This window comes from Saccopteryx bilineata, chromosome 3, assembly GCF_036850765.1.
Source record: "Saccopteryx bilineata isolate mSacBil1 chromosome 3, mSacBil1_pri_phased_curated, whole genome shotgun sequence".
NCBI classification, from domain to species: Eukaryota; Metazoa; Chordata; class Mammalia; order Chiroptera; family Emballonuridae; genus Saccopteryx; species Saccopteryx bilineata.
In genome coordinates, this window is record NC_089492.1 from 302300305 (window position 1) to 302314081 (window position 13777).

Consider the following 13777-nt stretch of genomic DNA (forward strand, 5'->3'; position numbering starts at 1 on the left):
CTACCAGGAGACCTCCTGATGCCATTCTTTTTCTGTGTTTATTTTTCATTCCGCACTGTTCTTCCTCAGGACCTGGACCATTACGAGCCACACTGGGTTGCGGCATGAGAGGGTGGTGCTCTGTCCACTTCTGAGGAAGAGTAGGGGACCAGTGTAAAAATGGATAATCATCTCATATGCCCCAGGGGTGTACTGTGAGATATGAGGTGCCCCTGAGACCACCCTCCGTCTCCTCTGTCTCTGAGGAGGAGCCCACAGTGAGAGGACCTAGTATCTCCCTTACCTGTCACCACCAGAAGCAGGGGTCACTGCACACTGACAATATGTTCCCAGTTGTGTAACATGCACACTGGTACAGCTCCGCATGGCGTGAGCTCATAGGTTTAACACAAAAACCACTCTTGTTGTTGGAGTTCTGTAGTGGCCATGTTGCCTGGTTCAGCCTAGATGGAGGGTTTATGGAGAATGTCTGGAAAGGAATTAGACCTTAACTGTCCAGGGAGCCCTTCACCCACTGTGTTTTCCCAGATGTTGCTCCAGGCTCCTCCCAGATTGGTCACCATTACTACAAACCCTGTGTTACCCCAGTTGCCCAAGGGGGTCATTGTGCTGAAGCAGGAAGTCTGGGGGAGGACTTACCAGCCTGTATGTGGTCCCACATGTCCCAACACAGCCCTGGTAGAGAGTCCCTGTGAGAACCACCTGCAAACCACACATAGAAGCTCTCGGCCCTTGAGAGCTGGGGTCAGAGCTAGCGTTAAGCATGTCTCTCTTCCCATTGAAGGTCTTTCCTCACTGAGCCTCCTGATTCCTGAGGTCCCTCAGGATCAGGAACTGGGAGGGAAAGGGTCCCCATCTCTCCTCTTTTACCCAAAACTCACATAAGCAGAGAGTGTCATGATTGTGGTGCTGCATCCCATGGTCCTCAGTAGTGCTGATGATGTATAAAGTCCTCTGAGCCCAGGAGGACTGATTGAGGTACGGGTGTGACAAGGTCCAGGCTCCATGTGACATGCTGAGTTTCCTCTTCAACCTCACTCTGCCCTCCATGAAAGAAGACAGCCGGTTAGAAAAAAGCCCCATTCAGTTTCTAATCTTTTTCTGCCTCTTACCAAAGCTGTGTGACCTTGGGCAATTCACTTTAATTTTCTGATACTCAGCAAATTAAATTTTTTTTCCTTTCTACTATCCCAGCAACCAACCAATGTTTACTGAGCCGTCTTTCTGTCCAGGCATGAGATTCATGGGGGAATGGGGGAAGGTGACTGATACCTTCCCTGAGTGCATGGAGCTCTGATTAATGACATCACACAATACATTAAACAATGGATTGTGTGGCTATAGTTTTGGTGAGTTGTAGAGAAGGAGAAAAAGAGCAGATGGGGTCAATAACTGGGGGACGTCTAGCACCTCAGTCATGGAGTGCAGGGACCTGCTGGTGAAGGAGGGACCAGGACAAAAGAGGGGTCAGCACAGCCTGGTGAGAGGATGGCACTCTCGACTAAAAGGAGGAGGACTATTCTGAAAACTGTGAGTCATCAGAGAGTTCTGCGCTCTGGTCACTCGAGGTCTTTGTACCCTGCGGGTTCTCTTGGGTTTTATTTTTAAGGTACTGGAAACTTTTCAGTGAAAGAATGTTGTCAACAGATTGCTGGTTTGAAAAGATACACTCTGTGGGAAATAGACTGTGGATGGACTTGATGGATAATAAACAGTGATAAAACTAAAACATCAAAAATCATTAGGTGATGAACTGATCAAGATTTTAAGTGGTTTGTGAGAAATTCTGCCTGACCTGTGTTGTGGTGGCACAATGGATAAAGCCTCGAACTGGAACGCTGAGGCTTCCAGTTCAAATCCCTGGGCTTGCCTCGTCAAGACATGTACTGAGTCAAGGCACAAACAAGAAGCAGCTACTGCAGGTAGAAATTTCCCATTTTTCTGCCCTCTCTCACTCTCACTCTCTCTCTCTTGCCCCTCTCTCCAAAAATAAACAAATAAAATCTAAAAAAAGAGAGAGAGAATTTCTTATGAACCCTTACACAATCCCTATAACAAATCTATATATACTGTTGAGTGAGAAGGAGCAGGAAGACTTCTTTGTCATTATTATGGTCTAGGACAGTGGTTCTCAAAGTGTGCGCCAGGGCACACTGGTGCACCCTAGAAGATTTCCAGGTGTGCCCTATGGTATTACAGAGAAATATGTGCCTGCTGGGGACCAAAAAACCAACAGGGTTTTTGGAGTTTAGATTTTTGGGGGACTTAGGTGTGGGGAATTGGCTGTAAGCTGACAGTCTACCACCCCCTCCACCTCTTTTGCCTGATTAGGTTGCAAAAGGCTGTTAAGCTAAGCTTTGGTGCTGGATTGTTTGCACTACCCCTCAATATCCCCCAAAAGACTGGAGGCAAGTTTCTTCTATCCTTTGTTTGGTGTAAAGTTAAGATTTGCTAATGGCCTTCACTTTGCCCTATAAATAAAGCAAGATGCGATTTTTGGGCACGCTTTGTTCTTGCCAGCAGCAATTACAGGGCCCTCCCAACTCCTATTTTCTTAACTCCATGTATTTTCTTAATTCCACACTGTTCCTACTCGGGACCTGGAATTACTAGCTGCACTGGTCATGGCATGTGCCCAGATATAAAAATAAATATAGTTAATCTATTATACCATTTCATTATGGAAATATCATTATTTTTTGTTAACACATCATTATTATATTTATTATTAACACATCATTATATTATCTTTAGATAAATACACCCAAATAAAATGTATAGATTTCTCAAAAAGAAGCGTGATATTGAAGAATCTGATTCTGGAAGTGAGCAAAAGTTAAGTGCAAGCAGGAGAGCAAAATCACGGCCTACTCGCAAATATAATGAAAGTTATTTAAGCTTTGGTTTCACTTGGACCAGAAGTGAAGATCATCCTTTACCACTATGTAAAATGGCAAATGAATCATTGCTTCCTAGTAAATTGAGTAAACATTTTAAAACTATACACTCTAATTTACAAGATAAATCTGTAAGTTTTTTCAAGAGATTGTCTGAACAGCAAACAAAAGCAGCAAATTCTTTTAAAAGTATAATAACTTTCTGATAAAGCTCAAATCGCTTCTTATCAAGTCGCAGAACTGATAGCGAAAAATATAAAAGCTCATACTTTAGGTGAGTCACTTCTTTTGCCTGCATGCAAAAAAATGGTCATGACAATGCTAGGAAATGAAATAGCAATGAAAATAAGCAAGATTCCTCTGTCCAATGATACAGTTCACAGGTGTATTATAGAAATGTCTTCTGATATCAAGAAAAATGTATGCAGTAATAAGCTTCAATATTCAAATTTTGCATTGCAAGTTGATGAGTCAACAGACATTACCAACACGGCCCAACGTTTAGCATTCGTTCGTTTTTTTAATAAAGATCAAATAGTAAATCAGTTTCTTTTTTGCAAAGAATTAGGTGTTTCTACAAAAAGTGAAGATGTTTTTAATGTTTTGAATAACTATCTTGATAAATGGCAGTTAACATGGAAGTCATGTGTAGGCATAGATGGCACCCCTTCCATGGTAGGCTGTGTTAAGGATCTTACATCTTTTTTAAAAAAAATGAGAATGTTATCGTAACTCACTGCTTTCTCTATAGGGAGGCCTTCATGGCAAAAACATTGGGAGAAAAATTAAGAGAAGTTTTAGATTAAGTTGTTCAGATGGTAAACTTTATTAAAACAAGACTTGTTAAATTGCATTTATTCGAAAAGCTTTGTATAGATATGGATTCACAACACAGACAGCTGCTTTTACACACTGAGTTGAGGTGGTTGTCAAGGGGGAAAGTACTTACCCGTGTACACAAGCTACGACAAGAACTTCTTGCGTTTTTGAAGAGATGAAACAGTTACATTTTTGCAACCTCCTTCGGTGAGAAATTTGGATTGCCAGGTTACAGTATTTTGGCCTATATATTTCAATAGCTCAATATTTTGAATACTAGTATGCAAGGGAATGAAGAGAATATTCTCACATCCACTGATAAAATGAAAGCATTTCAGAGAAAACTTAAAGTACAGATTTAGAAAAGAAAAACTGTTGAAGGTAATTTGGAAATGTTTCCACTGGTAAATAATACTTGCATAATAGAAACACTTCCAAAAATAGTTGAACATTTAATAAATTTAGAAAAAATTGGGTTCTTATTTTCCATCACTTAACACTGAACAATACGATTGGATTGGAAACCCATTCATGGAAGCTTCAAGTGATTTTGGTTTAACATTAACAGAAGAAGAACTGGCAGCTATATCCACAGATTGTGGATTGATGATTAAACATAAGGATTGTCTCTTGAAGGTTTTTGGATTTCTATAAAAGAAGAATATGTGGCAATATCTAAAAAAGCTTTGAACATTTTACTACAATTTTCAACATCCTATTTATGTGAATTAGGATTTTCTACCCTCAACATAATTAAGAGTAAAAAGAGAAGAATTCTTCAATGTATTGACGAGGAAATGAGAGCTTGCTTTACAAATATATGGCCAAACATTGAAGAACTTGCTAGGACACATCAGGCTTATGTTTCTCATAAACACAAGAGTGAAAAAACTTAACACATTCTCACCGTGACCTGCCAAATTTACTAAATCTTACTAAGAATGTGTGTGTGTGTGTGTGTGTGTGTGTGTGTGTGTATAAAGATAACTTTTTTGGTCGTTTTATTATTTTTAACCCCTCTTTTTTATGAATTCTAAAAAGCATAACTCAAAAATTGTAACATAAAAATGTTTTTTAATGTCAGAATAAATATAATTTTGTCATATTTATTTCATTTAATTACCATAAAAGCATGCTTGGACTTTATTTTTTTTCTTTAATATTTGACTTAATTATTAAAACATATTTCTCAGAAATCTGTATATAGTGCACCTACAATTATTTGTAGGATTTTAAATGCACCCCAACTTCAAAAGGTTTGAGAACCACTGGTCTAGGAGGTTAGCAAAAAATGTTTATCTGCTCAGATTGGCTTAGGGAGCACTCAGGAGAAGGCACAGTGCGGTCGTAACTCAGTTGTGTGTATCTAGGGTAGGAGGGGACTCACTGGGGCGAGTCTGGTTTGTAGGGCAGCGTTGGCTCAGGTTGGACTGAAAATTCCTTCTCTGCCTTACCTACAACAACATGGGACATCAGGTGGAGATACTTGGATGTTGCTGGAGGGAGGTGGAGACCTGTGGAAAGGCTTTGTGAGGGGATGGTTGGTGATAGGTAAGTTTGAGTCATTAAAATAAAACACTTCAGCTGGGTGTGAGGGTCAGGTAGAGGCCAGAAAGGAGGATGCTTCCTGTATGTGTATTGACCAGGCAAGCCCAGGGGTTTGAACCGGCAACCTGAGTCTTCAACTGAACTTGATTATGAAGATGAATTTGGTCACAGAGAGAAAGGCTCAGGATCAGAACTGTGGGATTTGTTCTCTGTGAGGGAGAGCTCTTCTACTCTAAGACTTGGTTGACTGGAGAAGCCAATAGGACTTGTCCACTGGTTTCTCCATCACAGGATGAATGATACCAAGAGGAGAAAAAGGCTTGCAAGGGTTTACAAGGCTGACAGCTGACTCACAGAGGGAACCAATGCTCCCTGCCCCCTTGTTGGACCCAGGGATGTAGTTTTGTTTCTTTCTAACATTTTCTCTCTCTGACTTTCTTGTTGCTGTAAGGAGGAAACTCTTTTCTTCATCTCTCTCCATGAAATCCTCTGAGTCATTTCTGCCTCCCGCCCCCCCCCCCCTCTGTGAGGCAACAAATCTTATCTGATACTGTGAATTCTATCTCTAAGCTTTGGGCAAAAGAACTATCGATAGTTGGAGACTATTCACTGGTTTCAGTATAAGGCATGGGGAAACAATCCATAAGTCAGGAACTGTTATTTTAAGCCAGTAATTTCTCCCTCTTTTTCCTTATTGCAGAAAATTGTAAAATCTCACCTCTTGGGGTCATTGTGAGGATCAGCAGTGCCTAAGACATGAAGAGTCTCAATCTGTGTCATTTACATGACCTGATTAAGACATGGCCATATGAGTATGAAGGGAAACCCTTTTGGTATGAAGAGTTTCCTGGAAGTCCCAAATTTGGCCCCCAATCCTACAAGTAAATCTGAGTTATAGGACATCCTTGATTGAATGGCAGATGAGCACAGACTCAGAGGATGCAGGGTTGATGGTTCTCATCCCGGATCCTATTCTGAGAGAACATCAAGACTGAAGGTGAAAATTTTATCACTGGGTTGAACTCTAAGCACTAAGAAACTTAAGGCATCTCTGACCTGTTGGGAGACCTGTCTTCCATAAAACTCCACGGGGATGTCATGAAATTTCTAACATGTAGGGCTCTGTAGGAAACCATGTCTATTTTACTTGCATTTTTTAAAAAACAAAATTCACATAACAGGAAATCCAACATTTTAAAGTATATAATTCAGTAAAATACAGTAAATACACAATATATCAACCACAACATTTTCCTAGTTTCAAGATTTTTTTTGTATTTTTTCGAAGTTAGAAGTGAGGAAGCAGTCAGACAGACTCCAGACAGACTCCTGCTGTGCCCGACTGGGATCCACCTGGCATGCCCATTAGGGGTGATGCTCAGCCCCTTTGGGGCATTGCTCGGCTGCAATCAGAGCCATTCTAGTGCCTGAGGCAGAGTCCATGAAGCCATCCTCAGTGCCCGGGCCAACTTTGCTCCAATGGAGCCTTGGCTGTGGGAGGGGAAGAGAGAGATAGAGAGGAAGGAGGGGGGAAGGGTGGAGAAGCAGATGGGCGCTTCTCCTGTGTGCCCTGGCCGGGAATCGAACCTGGGACTTCCACATGCTGGGCCGATGTTCTACCACTGAGCCAACTGGCCAGGGCTTTCAAGAAATTTTGTAACACCCCTACACACACTGGAAAAAAAAAAAAAAAAGTATGAAGCAGTGAGTCTCTAAACTCTCTTCCAGCTTGACCTCTGACAAACAAATGTGATTTCTCTGTCTATGGGCTTCCTTCTCCAGGACATTTCATATTAATGAGATCACAGAGAATGGGATCACACAAAACGTGATCTTTTGTGTCTAGTTTCTTAGTCACTTAGGTGCATTATTGACATTCACCCACAATGTTTCAAGTGTGAATAGTTGGTTCTTTACAGCTCGATAAGATCTCGGTGCTCTGAAGACACCACATTTTGTCTATGTGAATGTGGTCGGGCATAGATGTGGATGCAAACCAGCCATGTGGGTGCACCCTCGTGTCATGGGTGAGAATGGAAGGACAGTCAGGGAGTGTCAGTGGTGACAGGGAGGGAGGCCCCCAGTGGGTGAAGGCGGCGTCCTCCACAGGAACATGGCATACGTTCCCTGCACCCCAATCACAGTCTCTCCCCTGGACATTCTCAGTAGACAGTGTCCCCAACTGCAGTCCAGACTTTCTCTCACCACCTCCTGGGCCATCGCATGTGCTCCAAGGCTCCACCTCTCTGAACACTGCATTGTTCCCTCTGTGGTCACATCCTGACTGCATCATGGGTCCTTCTCAGACTGTGTTGAGCCTGAATCAGCAGCACCCCGAGGATCAGCCCAGCCACTGCCATCCGAATAAGGTTCCCCACTGTGTGGTCTTGGGGTTTAGTGGCTAGAAAATGTGAATATAGAGGTCACCGTGGTCTGTAAAGACCCACATCTCCAGAATTGGGATGTCTAAACGAAGCTCCCACCTCCCCTAGACCTCAGCATCCCTGTGATGTCTGAATTCAGAACCTGCTCTGCGTCACTGTGATAAGAGTTAGCTGTGTCCAAGAGCTCAGGATTAGTGAAGAAATTATCTCAATTCAGAAATAATTAAGTACTGTGTGTTCTGTGTTCAGTTTGAGACTCAAGACTTCATGAACTTATTCTTCTACAGCTGAGAGATCCCACGGTTTCAACAGCTGGGACCCAGGGTCCATGGAGGAAGTTTATTGTATTATTTTTCAAGCAAACAACTATAAACCTACTTTTGCTTCACTCTGTATCAGTATAATTTCATATACAGATACCGGTATGTTGCATAGATAATGTATATATAATATGTAGATTCTATATAGTATATTTTAAAATACTATGTAAACTATATCTGTATGTAGAGTGACACACGTCTACCTTAAAAATGCTAAAATTATATATCATCATGTATACTGACATATATATGTGCTGTGCCTATGTATTATATACATGTGTGTGTGTGTTTGTATGGAGAGAGACAGAGCCAGAGAAGAAGAGAGAAAGGGATTTGTAGATAGAGACTTTAAATAAACATGTAATGAGAAGGACAGTCCCAGAAAGGATAAGTCTGCTCTTCAATAAGAAATGCTGTTCTAACCAAAACCTGGCAAGGATGGCACAAAGAAAGAACACTACAGACCAATATCTCTAATGAATACAGATGCTAAAATACTAAACAAAATACTGGCAAACTGAATACAACAACATATTAAAAAAATAATACATCATGATCAAGTGGGATTCATCCCAGAATCTCAAGGATGGTTCAACATATGTAAAATGGTTAACATAATACACCATATCAACAAAACAAAGAACAAAAACCACATGATCTTATCAATAGATGCAGAAAAGGCTTTTGATAAAATACAACACAATTTTATGTTTAAGACTCTCAACAAAATGGGTATAGAAGGAAAATATCTCAACATGATAAAGGCCATATATGATAAACCATCAGCCAACATCATATTAAACGGCATAAAACTGAGGACTTTCTACCTTAAATCAGGAACAAGACAGGGTTGTCCACTCTCTCCACTCTTATTTAATGTGGTGCTAGAAGTTCTGGCCAGAGCAATCAGACAAGACAAAGAAATAAAAGGCATCCATATCAGAAAAGAAGAAGTAAAGGTATCACTTTTTGCTGATGATATGATCCTATACATCGAAAACCCAAAGGACTCCACAAAAAGATTATTAGAAACAATAAACCAATACAGTAAGGTCGCAGGATACAAAATTAACATACAAAAGTCCATAGCCTTTCTATATGCCAACAATGAAATATTAGAAAACGAACTCAAAAAAATAATCCCCTTCACGATTGCAACAAAAAAAATAAAATACCTAGGAATAAACATAACAAAGAATGTAAAGGACCTATATAACGAAAACTACAAGGCATTATTAAGAGAAATAGAAAAAGACACAATGAGATGGAAAAATATTCCTTGTTCTTGGATAGGAAGAATAAATATAATTAAAATGGCCATATTACCCAAAGCAATATATAAATTTAATGCAATTCCCATCAAAATTCCTATGAGATTTTTTAAAGAAATGGAACAAAAAATCATCAGATTTATATGGAACTATAAAAAACCCCAAATAGCCAAAACAATCCTAAGGAAAAAGAATGAAGCTGGGGGCATTACAATACCTGACTTTATATTATAGGGCCACGATAATCAAAACAGCATGGTATTGGCAGAAAAATAGACACTCAGACCAATGGAACAGAATAGAAAGCCCAGAAATAAAACCACATATATATGGTCAAATAATCTTTGATAAAGGGGCCAACAACACACAATGGAAAAAAGAAAGCCTCTTCAACAAATGGTGTTGGGAAAACTGGAAAGCCACATGCAAAAGAATGAAACTCGACTACAGCCTGTCCCCGTGTACTAAAATTAATTCAAAATGGATCAAAAACCTAAATATAAGACCTGAAACAATAAAGTACATAGAAGAAGACATAGGTACTAAAATCATGGACCTGGGTTTTAAAGAACATTTTATGAACTTGACTCCAATGGCAAGAGAAGTGAAAGCAAAGATAAATGAATGGGACTACATCAGAATTAAAAGTTTTTGCTCAGCAAGAGAAACTGATATCAAAATAAACAGACAGCCAACTAAATGGGAACTGATATTTTCAAACAACAGCTCAGATAAGGGCCTAATATCCAAAATTTACAAAGAACTCATAAAACTCAACAACAAATAAACCAACAATCCAATAAAAAAATGGGAAGAGGACATGAACAGACACTTCTCCCAGGAAGACATACAAATGGCCAACAGATATATGAAAAGATGCTCAGCTTCATTAGTTATTAGAGAAATGCAAATCAAAACTACAATGAGATACCACCTCACCCCTGTTACATTAGCTATTATCAACAAGACGGGTAATAGCAAATGTTGGAGAGGCTGCGGAGAAAAGGGAACTCTCATCCACTGTTGGTGGGACTGTAAAGTAGTACAACCATTATGGAGGAAAGTATGGTGGTTCCTCAAAAAACTGCAAATAGAACTACCTTATGACCCAGCAATCCCTCTACTGGGTATATACCCCAAAAACTCAGAAACATTGATACGTAAAGACACATGTAGCCCCATGTTCACTGCAGCACTGTTCACAGTGGCCAAGACATGGAAACAACCAAAAAGCCCTTCAATAGAAGACTGGATAAAGAAGATGTGGCACATATACACTATGGAATACAACTCAGCCATAAGAAATGATGACATCAGATCATTTACAGCAAAATGGTGGGATCTGGATAACATTATACGGAGTGAAATAAGTAAATCAGAAAAAAACAAGAACTACATGATTCCATACATTGGTGGAACATAAAAACGAGACTAAGAGACATGGACAAGAGTGTGGTGGTTACCAGGGGTGGGGGGAGGGAGGACATGGGAGGGAGGGAGGGAGGGAGAGAGTTAGGGGGAGGGGGAGGGGCACAAAGAACTAGATAGAGGGTGGCGGAGGACAATCTGACTTTGGGCGAGGGGTATGCAACATAATTTAATGACAAAATAACCCAGACATGTTTTCTTTGAATATATGTACCCTGATTTATTAATGTCATCCCATTACCATTAATAAAAATTTATTATTAAAAAAAAAAAGAAATGCTGTTCTAGAATAGAAAACCCAGAAATAAAATCACATATATATAGTCAAATAATTTTTGATAAAGGGGCCAACAACACACAATGGAGAAAAGAAAGCCTCTTCAATAAATGGTGCTGGGAAAACTGGAAAGCCACATGCAAAAGAATGAAACTGGACTACACTCTGTCCCCCTGTACTAAAATTAACTCAAAATGGATCAAAGATCTAAACATAAGACCTGAAACAATAAAGTACATAGAAGAAGACATAGGTACTAAACTCATGGACCTGGGTTTTAAAGAGCATTTTATGAATTTGACTCCAAAGACAAGAGAAGTGAAGGCAAAAATTAATGAATGGGACTACATCAGACTAAGAAGTTTTTGCTCAGCAAGAGAAACTGATAACAAAATAAACAGACAGCCAACTAAATGGGAAATGATATTTTCAAACAACAGCTCAGATAAGGGCCTAATATCCAAAATATACAAAGAACTCATAAAACTCACAATAAACAAACAAACAATCCAATAAAAAAAATGGGAAGAGGACATGAACAGACACTTCGCCCAGGAAGAAATACAAATGGCCAACAGATATATGAAAAGATGCTCATCTTCTTTAGTTATTAGAGAAATGCAAATCAAAACTGCAATGAGATACCACTTCACACCTGTTACATTAGCTATTATTAACAAGACACGTAATAGCAAATGTTGGAGAGGCTGTGGAGAAAAAGGAACCCTCATTCACTGTAGGTGGGAATGTAAAGTAGTACAACCATTATGGAAGAAAGTATAGTGGTTCCTCAAAAAACTGAAAATAGAACTACCTTATGACCCAGCAATCCCTCTACTGGGTATATACCCCAAAAACTCAGAAACATTGATACGTAAAGACACATGCAGCCCCATGTTCATTGCAGCATTGTTCACAGTGGCCAGGACATGGAAACAACCAAAAATCCCTTCAATAGATGACTGGATAAAGAAGATGTGGCACATATACACTATGGAATACTACTCAGCCATAAGAAATGATGACATCGGATCATTTATAGCAAAATGGTGGGATCTTGATAACATTATACGAAGTGAAATAAGTAAATCAGAAAAAAACCAGGAACTGCATTATTCCATACGTAGGTGGGACATAAAAGTGAGACTAAGAGACATTGATAGGAGTGTGGTGGTTACGGGGGGAGGGAGGAGAGGGAGAGGGAAAGGGGGAGGGGCACAAAGAAAACTAGATAGAAGGTGACAGAGGACAATCTGACTTTGGGTGATGGGTATGCAACATAATTGAACAAGATAACCTGGACATGTTATCTTTAAATATATGTACCCTGACTTATTGATGTCGCCCCATTAAAAAAATAAAATTATTTTAAAAAAAAGAGTGTGGGGGTTATGGGGAGGGGGGAGGAGAGGGAGGGGGTTGGGAAAGGAGGTGGAGGGGGTTGGGGGAGGGGAGGGGCACAAAGAAAACCAGTTAGAAGGTGACGGAAGACAATTGGACTTTGGGTGATGGGAATGCAACATAATCAAATGTCAAAATAACCTAGAGATGTTTTCTCTGAACATATGTACCCTGATTTATCAATGTCACCCCATTAAAATTAATTTTAATAAAAAGAGGCCCTGGCCGGTTGGCTCAGCGGTAGAGCATCGGCCTGGCGTGCAGGGGACCCGGGTTCAATTTTCGGCCAGGGCACATAGGAGAAGCGCCCATTTGCTTCTCCACCCCCCCTTCCTTCCTCTCTGTCTCTCTCTTCCCCTCCCGCAGCCAAGGCTCCATTGGAGCAAAGGTGGCCTGGACGCTGGGGATGGCTCCTTGGCCTCTGCCCCAGGCGCTAGAGTGGCTCTGGTCACCGCAGAGTGACGCCCCCTGGTGGGCAGAGCATCGCCCCTGGTGGGCGTGCCGGGTGGATCCCGGTCGGGCGCATGCGGGAGTCTGTCTGACTGTCTCTCCCTGTTTCCAGCTTCAGAAAAATACAAAAAAAATAATAATAAATAAATTTTTAAAAAAAGAAATGCTGTTCTACTGCCCCAATTCCCAGTGATGACCCCTTGTCCCTATGAGAAGTGGAACCAGGAACAGACTCACCTGCCTGTATGTACAAGGGTACTCGGGGCCACACTCAGCCCTGGAAGAAAGTTACTGTGAGAGATTTGCTCCTGAATCCTGAACAGAAGCTAAGTCCTGGGGTCCTGACAGTCCGGGGTCTTGTTATGGGATGGGGTCCCTCCCAGAATAAGACATCCCCTCCCCCTCCTCATTCTCACCCAGGCAGAGCAGGGCTGTGAGGATGGGGGTCATAGTGTCTCCTGACTTTAAACCCAGCTGTGCAAGTGGAGGAGTTCACTGTGCCCTCAGAACAGACACACACACAGGCTGCAGTCACTAGGGGACTGGCCTTTCCTGTCACAGGGCTGTCAGGTCAGCGGCCCCTCAGAAAGGGGAACATTCCTCCCCTAGTTCTCATTTCCATAATGCCGCAAGAAATAGACCCACAGTCTCCTGAGAGGCCCCTTCCAGGTGAGGAGACCCAGGGCATGTCCTTCCCTGTCAGAGCCTCCCCATGGGGTCACCTTCATCCTCAGCCCATCCATCAGCTCCTCCCTGTGGGGTCCTCACCATGGACGGTGATCACCAGGTCCTGGAGATATTTCAGGAAAATGCGGGTCCTTGTGACTGCAGAGCTCAGATCAGCAGGGACAGGCCCACCGTCTCTCTGTGCAGTTCAGGTCCAGTGTCTCTGACAATGAGCACCAAGGGGAACTAGATAAAAATAAAGGAAGAAAACATGTCCCTTCCAGCCCCAGAGTGTGGCTTTCTTTTCATCCTAACC

General features: G+C 41.3%; 1 long non-coding RNA gene across 1 annotated transcript; it reads right to left on the reverse strand.

Annotated features, from left to right (window-relative positions):
- Positions 1–20: 20 nt before the first annotated feature.
- On the reverse strand, positions 21–685 carry LOC136331984 (uncharacterized). Its single transcript, XR_010730572.1, has 3 exons — positions 640–685; positions 284–469; positions 21–130 (listed from the first exon to the last, which is right to left on the reverse strand). It is a non-coding gene; the product is annotated as an uncharacterized lncRNA (long non-coding RNA).
- Between the last annotated feature and the right edge of the window lie 13092 nt (positions 686–13777).